This window comes from Salvelinus namaycush, chromosome 22 (assembly GCF_016432855.1).
Source record: "Salvelinus namaycush isolate Seneca chromosome 22, SaNama_1.0, whole genome shotgun sequence".
NCBI lineage: Eukaryota > Metazoa > Chordata > Actinopteri > Salmoniformes > Salmonidae > Salvelinus > Salvelinus namaycush.
The window spans coordinates 11,347,296-11,357,012 of record NC_052328.1 but is presented as its reverse complement, the minus strand read 5'-3'; positions in this window follow the sequence as shown (position 1 = coordinate 11,357,012).

Sequence of the window (9,717 nt, the reverse complement as noted above, 5' to 3'; positions counted from 1 at the left end):
GAAGCCACTGCTCCAAAACGGCCATAAAAAAGCCAGACTACAGTTTGCAACTGCACATGGGGACAAAGATCTTACTTTTTAGAGAAATGTCCTCTGGTCTGATGAAACAAAAATAGAACTCTTGGCCATAATGACCATCATTATGTTTGGAGGAAAAAGGAAGAGGCTTGCAAGCCACAGAACACCATCCCAACCGTGAAGCACAGGGGTGGCAGCATCATGTTGTGGGGGTGCTTTGCTGCAGGAGGGACTGGTGTACTTCACAAAATAGATGGCATCTTGAGGAAGGTAAATTATGTGGATATATTGAAGCAACATCTAAAGACATCAGTCAGGAAGTTAAAGCTTGGTCGCAAATCGGTTTTCCAACTGGACAATGACCCCAAGCATACTTCCAAAGTTGTGGCAAAATGGCTTAAGGACAACAAAGTCAAGGTATTGGAGTGGCCATCACAAAGCCCTGACCTCAAACCTATATAACATTTGTGGGCAGAACTGAAAAAGTGTGTGCGAGCAAGGAGGCCTACAAACCTGACTCAGTTACACCAGCTCTGTCAGGAGTAATGGGCCAACATTCACCCAACTTATTGTGGGAAGCTTGTGGAAGGCTACCCAAAAGGTTTGACCCAAGTTAAATTATTTCACGGCAATGCTCCCAAATACTAATTGAGTGTATGTGAACTTCTGACCCATTGGGAATGTGATGAAAGAAATAAAAGCTTCAATAAATAATTCCCTCTACAATTATTCTGACATTTCACATTCTTAAAATAAAGTCGTCATCCCAACTGACCTAAGACAGGGACTTTTTACTAGGATTAAATGTCAGGAATTGTGAAAAACTGATTTTAAATGTATTTGGCACAGGCCACAATCAACAGCCTAATCAACTCTATGCGAAGGAGATGTGTCGTGCTGCATGAGGCAAATGGTGGTCACACCACATACTGACCTTAACACCACATAGGCCTTAACTTTTTTTTAAGGTATCAGTGACCAACAGATGCATATCTGTATTTCCATTCATGTGAAATCCATAGATTAGGGCCTAATGAATGTATTTAAATTGACGGATTTCCTTATATGAACTGTAACTCAAATTGTTGCATTTTGCTTTTATATTTTTGTTCAGTATAATGAATAAAAAACGAAAAGCTGAAATGTCTTGAGTCAATAAGTATTCAACCCCTTTCTTGTGCCATATATGAATGTGCTTAACAAGTCACATAAGAAGTTGCATGGACTTTTAATGACTACCTCATTATCTGTAAGGTCCCTCTGTCGAGCAGTGAATTTCAAACACAAATTCAACCACAAAGACCAGGGAGGCTTTCCAATGCCTCGCAAAGAAGGGCACCTGAATGGTGTAACAATAACTCAGTTCCAGGTCAGTATGAAAAATAAATGGAATGGCGCTATTTTGCCTTAAGCACAGGCAAAATCCTAGAGGAAAAACTGGTTCCGTCTGCTTTCCACCAGATACTGGGAGATGAATTCACCTTTCAGCAGGACAATAATCTAAAACACAAAACCAACTCTACAATGGAGTTGCTTACCCAGAAGACATTGAATTTTCCTGAGTGGCCGAGTTACAGTTTTGACTTAAATCTTGGCAAAATCTATGGCAAGACCTGAAAATTGTTGTCTAGAATGATCAACAACCAATTTGACAGAGCTTGAAGAATTTTGAAAAGAATAATGGTAAATTGTTGCTCTATCCAGGTGTGGAAAGCTCTAAGAGATTTACCCAGAAAGACTCACAGCTGTAATCGCTGCCAAAGGTGCTTCTACAAAGTATTGACTCAGGGTTATGAATATTTATGTAAATTAGATATCTGTATTTCATTTTCAATACATTTGCAAAAATGTCTAAAAACATGTTTTCACTTTGTCATTATGGGGCATTGTGTGTAGTTGGGTGAGAAAAATATATATTTAATACATTTTGAATTTTAACACAACAAAATGTGGAATTGTCACACCCTGATCTGTTTCACCTGTCTTTGTGTTGATCTCCACCCCTCTCCAGGTGTCGTCCATCTTCCCCCATTATCCCCTGTGTATTTATACCTGTGTCCTCCGTTTGTGCCTGTTGCCAATAATTTTTTCCCCCGTGAAACCTACCAGTGTTTATTCCCCTGCTCCTGTCTGTTCTTGCTCCTGTTTTCTAGTCCTTCCTGGTTTTGACCATTCTGCCTGCCCCGAGCCTGCCATTCGATACCTTGCCCCACCTCACTGGATTATTGACCCCTGCCTTCCCTGACCCTGAGACTGCCTGCCATTCTGGACCTTTTGCACCCTCTCTGGATTACTGACCTCTGCCTGCCTTTGACCTGTCGTTTACCTGCCCCTGTACTAGAAATAAACTTTTGTTTCTTTGACACTGTCTGCATCTGGATCATACCTGAAATCTGATAGTACGAACTGGCCATGACTGACCCAGCAGACTCAGACCAGCTCCACAATGCTGTCTCCCTGCAAGGAGCCACCCTTGGAAGACACGAGGAGTTACTTCAAAGTCTTATAGAGGGACTCCATACCCTGACAGAGCGCCATGACCAGGCGTTCGATACCTTACTGGAGCAATTCCGTGGATTTCCCACTGGGCAGCGGGTCACACCTGTAATCCCCCAGCCTACCCCAGTGTCCCGAGAACCCCGTTTACCTCCTCCGGAGCACTACGCTGGAGATAACGGAACCTGCTGGGCTTTTCTCTCCCAGTGCTCCCTCATTTTCGAGCTGCAGCCTTCTTCGTTCCTCTCGGACCGCTTGAGGATAGAGTACATAACTCTGATGTCTGGGAGGGCACTCGCTTGGGCCACGGCGGTGTGGGAGCAACAATCCATCTGCCTCAGTCTGGAGGAGGTTCGGAAGGTGTTTGATTCTCCATTGTCTGGGAGATAGGCTGCTCGCAAGCTGCTCCAGCTACGTCAAGACTCCCGTAGTGTGGCAGACTACGCTGTGGATTTCCGCAAGTTGGCAGCTGAGAGTGCTTGGAACCCAGAAGCGCTGTTCGACATGTTCCTACATGGTGTATCGGAGAAAGTAAAGGATGAGCTCGCAGCCCGGGAACTACCGACGGATCGCCTTGACCATTCGGATCGATGGGCGAGTACGGAAACTAAGAAAGGAGAGGAGATTCGATTTCACTCACCCATCCAAAGATTCTACCTCCCCTCCAAGCTTTCCTGGAAGTCCCCTACGGCTCCATTGCAGAGAGAACCCGAGGCTACCCGAGTTCCCCCGAGAGCCTCCGAAGACTACCGATTCACCTCTTCCTGAGCCTATGCAACTAGGCAGAGCTATGCTGTCTCCAGCTGAACGGCTATACAGGCTTCACACTAAGAGTTGCCTGTATTGTGGGACTACTGTTCATTTCGTCTCCACCTGTCCACTAAAAGACCAGGCTCACCGGTAGGAGTGAGTACTCTGGTGGGCCATACGGAGAACTTTTCCTCTCCCCTTACTCACATCCCTTTTCATGCCATGTTGCTGTGGGGGACACAGTTGAAATCTCTCCGGGTCCTCATCGACTCTGGGGCCGATGAGAGCTTTATGGACGCTACCCTGGCTTCCCAGCTGGATATCCACACTCAGCCCCTCTCCATTCTCATGGACGTTAGAGCATTGCCCGGGCGCTCTATAGGCCGGGTCACCCACAATACCACCCTTATCAACCTATGTTTCTGGGAACCAAACGAGACGATCCAGTTCCTGCTCATTAAGTCTCCTCATGTTCCTGTGGTATTGGGATTCTCCTGGCTCCAGCGACAATCCCGTCATTGACTGGTCTGGTCTGGTCTGCCATCATGGGCTGGAGTCCGTTTTGCAACGGCCATTGCCTGAAGTCAATGCAGCCTGCCCCGGGACGTCTTCCTGGGGGCTCGGAAGTTGCCCCGGACCTCTCCGCCATCCCTGCGGAGTACCAGGACCTCTGGGAGGTGTTCAGTAAGGCCCGAGCCACTTCGCTTCCACCGCACCGACCATATGATAGGATTGAGGGTTGAGCATCTCCCAGGCACCACTCCACCCCGGGGACGACTGTACTGTCTGTCGGGTCCGGAGACCAAGGCTATGGAAACCTACATTGAGGACTCCCCCTCCGCCGTGCATCGGCTACTGGGTCTCAACGACATGATGGTGAAGAACCCCTACCTCTCATCTCCTTGGCCTTCGAGCCACTGCAGGGGCTCACCGTGTTCTCCAAGTTGGACCTACGGAACGCCTACCACCTGGTGCGGATACGGGAAGGCGACGAGTGGAAGACTGCCTTCAACACGGCCAGCGGTCACTACGAGTATCTGGTCATGCCATTTGGTCTTACTAACGCCCCTGCTGTGTTCCAGGCTCTGGTTAATGATGTTCTCCACGACATATCTTGTCTTCTCCCGCTCCCCCCAAGAACACAGGCTCCACGTCTGACAGGTTCTCCAACGCCTCCTGGAGAACCAGCTTTTTGTAAAAGCAGAGAAGTGTGAATTCCATCGCTCCACCATCCCCTTTCTGGGTTACATCATCGCTGCAGGGAGTGTACAGATGGATCCTGGGAAGGTGAGAGTGGTGGTGGATTGGCCCCAGCCTACGCCCAGAGTACAGTTGCAATGCTTCCTGGGGTTTTACAACTTTTATCGCCGCTTTATCCGGGGCTACAGCACCCTGGCTTCCCCCTGTCTGCACTCACCTCTCCCAAGGTTCGGTTCACGTGGTCCCCAGCTGCTGACCGGGCATTCTGGGATCTTAAACACGGCTTCACCACAGCTCCCATCTTGGTACATCCTGACCCGTCTCGCCAGTTCGTGGTGGAGGCCGACGCTTCGGCTGTTGGAGTGGGGGCTGTTCTGTCCCAGCGGTCTGCCCTGGACCTCAAGTTACATCCCTGTGCCTTTTTCTCCCACCGCCTCAACGCCACGGAGAGGATCTATGATGTGGGGAATCGTGAGCTTCTTGCGATGAAGATGGCGTTGGAGGAATGGAGGCACTGGCTAGAGGGGGTGGAATCCTTTTATTGTGTGGACCGACCACAAGAACCTGGAATATCTCCACACCTCCCAAGTGTCTCAATTCCAGGCAAGCTAGGTGGGCCCTACTGTTCACCGGTTCAACTTCTCCCTCTCATACCGGCCGGGATCCAAGAATGTCAAGCCAGATACGCTGTCATGCCACTATAGCCCCACGGCTACTTCCCCGGAACCTGAGACCATCCTTCCCACCTTGTGCCTGGTGACGCTACTCAGCTGAGGAATAGGGAAGCATGTTCTTGAGGCGCAGTGTTCCCAGATAACCGGATGTTCATTCCTGACGCGGTCTGCTCCTCGGTCCTGGAGTGGGCCCACTCCTCCAGGCTTGCCTGCCACCCGGGCTCCTGCTGGACCCTGGCTTTTGTGCGACACCACTTTTGGTGGCCTACCATGGTTCCTGACGTCTCCGCATTTGTAGCCGCTTGCACGGTCTGTGCACAGAAAAATTCATGCACAAAGTAGATGTCCTAACCGACTTGCCGAAATTTGTGGAGTGGTTAAAAAACGAGTTTTAATGACTCCAACCTAAGTGTATGTAAACTTCCGACTTCAACTGTAAATATGTTCTGTAGGCACTGTATCACCACCTTCAAGAAAAGTAATTGACTATGTCAAGATAAGATAATATTTGAATTCTGCGTCATTACCTCAACGGCTATAACACACTTAGATTGTCCCCTATTTGAAAGAGTACATCTTATTATGTTGTGGTTGGAATTCATCAACTGACAACTGAAATTTACCATTACCCTGTCATTACCACCACACAGTCATTACCGCCACAATATGCACATATTTCTTGATGTGTATATTTACACATTCAATATCACACTGGTAAGTATAAAGATCCAGTCCATTTAACAAACTGGAGGCCTAACACTTCAATGTTGTGATGTGAAAATCCTGCCGAAATGCATAGCATATAGAAATTGTTCATCCTGATCAGACAGGTTTTTTACATGGACGATATATTGGAGATAATATACGAAAATTACTTGAAACAATTTAACATTATGAAATATTGAAGATACCAGGTCTGGTCTTCATAGCAGATTTTGAAAAGGCGTTTGATAAAGTTTGATTCGGATTTATATATAAATGCCTGGAATACTTTAATTTTGGTGAATCTCTCATACAATGGGTAAAAGTTATGTACAGCAACCCCAGATGTAAAATAGTAAACAATGGTTACTTCTCAGAAAGTGTTGAGCTTTTAAGAGGAGTAAAACAAGGCTGTCCGTGTCTCCATATCTATTTATAATGGCCTTTGAAATGCTAGCTATTAAAATTAGATCCAACAAGAACATCAAGGAATTAGAAATCCAGGTGATAAAAACAAAAGTGTCAATGTACGCTGATGACTCTAGTTTTTTTTAAGTCCGCAATCTGGATCCCTGCACAGCTTCATTGAAGATCTTGATCCCTTTTCTAGCCTCTCTGGATTAAAACCTAATTATGACAAGTGTACCATATTATGTATTGGATCGTTTAAAGATAGTGTTTACACTACCTTGTAGTTTACCAATAAAATGGGTGGATGGTGAAGTAGACATACTCAGAATTCACATCTCAAAAAATATAAATTAATTTACCACAATTAATTTCAATAGAAAGTTAGCAAAAATAGATAATATTTTGCAACCACGGAGAGGTTGTCTATTTATTGAAAAATTACATTGATTAACTCTTTGGTCCTATCACAGTTTATTTACTTACTAATGGTATTGCCTACTCCAGATGATTTGTTTTTAAAATCATATGAGCAAAAAATATTTCATTTTATTTGGAATGCTAAACCAGACAAAATTAAACGTGCCTATTTAAATAAAGAATATGAGTTTGGGGGGCTAAGATTATTAAATATTAAAGCTTTAAACCTACCTCTAAAAGCTGCACTTATAAGTTATTCTTAAACCCAAAATGGTTCTCCAGTAGATTATTAAGAAAAGCTCATCCATTGTTCAAAAATTGCTTTTTTTGCCATCATACAGATAAAAATTTCTCATTTCCGACTAATTGAAAATTACATTTTGTTTAAAGTATTGCCCTTTCTTAAACAAGCCATACAAAGCTGGTAACAATTTCCAGAAAGATAGAACAAATATTACAACAAATGTTATGGTTAAATTCAAATATATTGAGTAATAAAAAATATTTTTTTATGGAATTAAAAAACAAACATTTTATTATATTTATTAATAATATTCTGAATAGAAATGGAGGAGTTATGTCACATATGCAGTTATCGAAAATTTTTGGGAATATCTGCTCAATCCAAATTTACAACCAACTGATTGCAGCACTACTATACAAAAATGGAGGAGGCAAGTGGAAAAGGGAGAAGGTAGGGAACTTGTTTGCCTGCCATATATTAAAGATACAAATTGGCTGAAAGTGACACGTCCTGAACTTTTTCACATGTCCTTGTGCTTGTCTCCACCCCCTTCCCAATTATGCCCTGTGTATTTTTACCTGTGTTCTCTGTCTGTCTGTTTGTTGCCAGTTCGTCTTGTTTGTTCAAGGTAACCATCACTTTTCCTGTCAGCGCCGATCGTTTTCAAGCCTCTCTTTCCTCGTCCTCCTGGTTTCTGACCTTTGCATGTCCTGACCCTGTACCCGCACGCCTGACCACTCTGCCTGACCCTGAGTCTGCCTGCCATCCTGTACCTTTTCATTACCCTGGATCTTCAACCCCTGCCTGCCTTGACCTGTCTTTGCCTGCCCCTGTTGCTACAATAGCCTCCGGAGACTGCCAATTCACATCTTCCCGAGCAGATGCAGCTCGGCAGGGCTAGGCTGCCTCCAGCCGAACGCGTACGCAGAGTTGTCTGTATTGTGGTACTGCCGGTCATTTTGTGTCTACTTTGGAATGAGTACACTGGTGGGTTTGAAAGATAATTGTTCTTCTCTCCTTACTCGCCCCCCTGTCTATGCCACCCTGATGTGGGGCGACCAGTCCAAGTCTCTCCAGGTACTCATCGACTCGGGGGCCAATGTGAGTCTCATGAACATTACCCTGGCATCCGAGCTGGGAATCCCCACTCAACCACTCTCAATTCCTATGGGTGTTAGAGCGCTGGAAGGGCGCTCTGGAAGGGCGCTGGATAGAAGGGCTTAGAAGGGTGGATAGAAGGGTGTTGGGGAACCACGGCGAGGCTATCCAATTCCTGCTGGTTGAGTCTCCGCAGGTTCCCGTGGTATTGGGATTCTCTTGGCTCCAGCGACACAATCCCTACATTGACTGGGCTACCGGTGCCATCGTGGGCTGGAACCCGTCCTGGGGGGTCAGTAAGGCCCGGGCCACTTCGCTTCTGCAGCACTAGCCGGTATCCAAGAAAGTCAAGTCTGAGGCACTGGCACGTCACTATAGGGCCGCGGCTACACCCCCGGAAGTCGAGACCTGTTGCCCCCACTCCAAGATCATTAGCCCCTCTGCTGTTCGTCCTCTGTTGCCCTGTACTGTACCCTTCGTATTTTCCCCACCTTTTTCTGTGTCTAGAGTGAAAACCATGTCTGTCTGCCCCTTGTCTTCTGTTTCTAGGCCCACCCCTCCCCCCGTGTGATCGATGGCCAGCCAGCATACACGGTGAGATGCCTACTGAGGGTTCAACCACGGGGCAGGGGTTTCCAGTACCTGGTTGACTGGGCGGGCTATGGCCCGGAGGAGAGGTGCTGGGTTCCCGCTAAAGACATCTTGGACCCGGCCCTCAACGCCGACTTCCACCGCCGGCACCCCAGTCAACTATGTATCCGTCCAGGTGGAACGCTAGGTGGCGTCCCTAGAAGGGGGCGGGGGTACTGTCACGCCCTGATCTGTTTCACTTGTCCTTGTGCTTGTCTACACCCCCCTCCAGGTGTTTTTGCCCGTTTTCCCAATTATCCCCTGTGTATTTATACCTGTGTTCTCTGTCTGTTTGTTGCCAGTTTGTCTTGTTCGTTCAAGCTAACCAGCATTTTTTCTGTCAGCTCCTATCGTTTTCCAGCCTCTCTATCATAACTCAAGGCGAGACCCAGATGCAGACACAGGAGGCAGATGGTTGGAGTCTTAGATGTTTAATAATCCAAAAAGGAGTAGGCAAGAGAATGGTCGTGGACAGGCAAAAGGTCAAAACCAGATCAGAGTCCAGAAGGTACAGAGTGGCAGGCAGGCTCGAGGTCAAGGCAGGCAGAATGGTCAGGCAGGCAGGTACAGAGTTCAGAAACAGGCAAGGGTCAAAACCGGGAGGACTAGAAAAAGGATAAATAGCAAAAGCAGGAGAACGGGAAAAACGCTGGTTGACTTGGACATACAAGACAAACTGGCACAGAAAGAGAGGAAACACAGGGATAAATACACTGGGGAAAACAAGCGACACTCGGAGGGGGTGGAGACAATAACAAAGACAGGTGAAACAGATCAGGGTGTGACACTCTTTCTTCATCCTCCTGGTTTTTGACCTTTGCATGTCCTGACCCTGATCTCGCCCACCTGACCACTCTGCCTGTCCCTGACCCTGAGTCTGCCTGCCGTCCTGTACTGTTGCTACACCTCTGGATTACTGAACTCTGCCTGTCCCTGACCCTGAGTCTGCCTGTCGTCCTGTACCTTTTTCTTACCCTGGATCTTCAACCCCTGCCTGCCTTGACCTGTCTTTGCCTGCCCCTGTTGCTACAATAAACATTGTTACTTCGACAGTCTGCATCTGGGTGTTACCTTGAT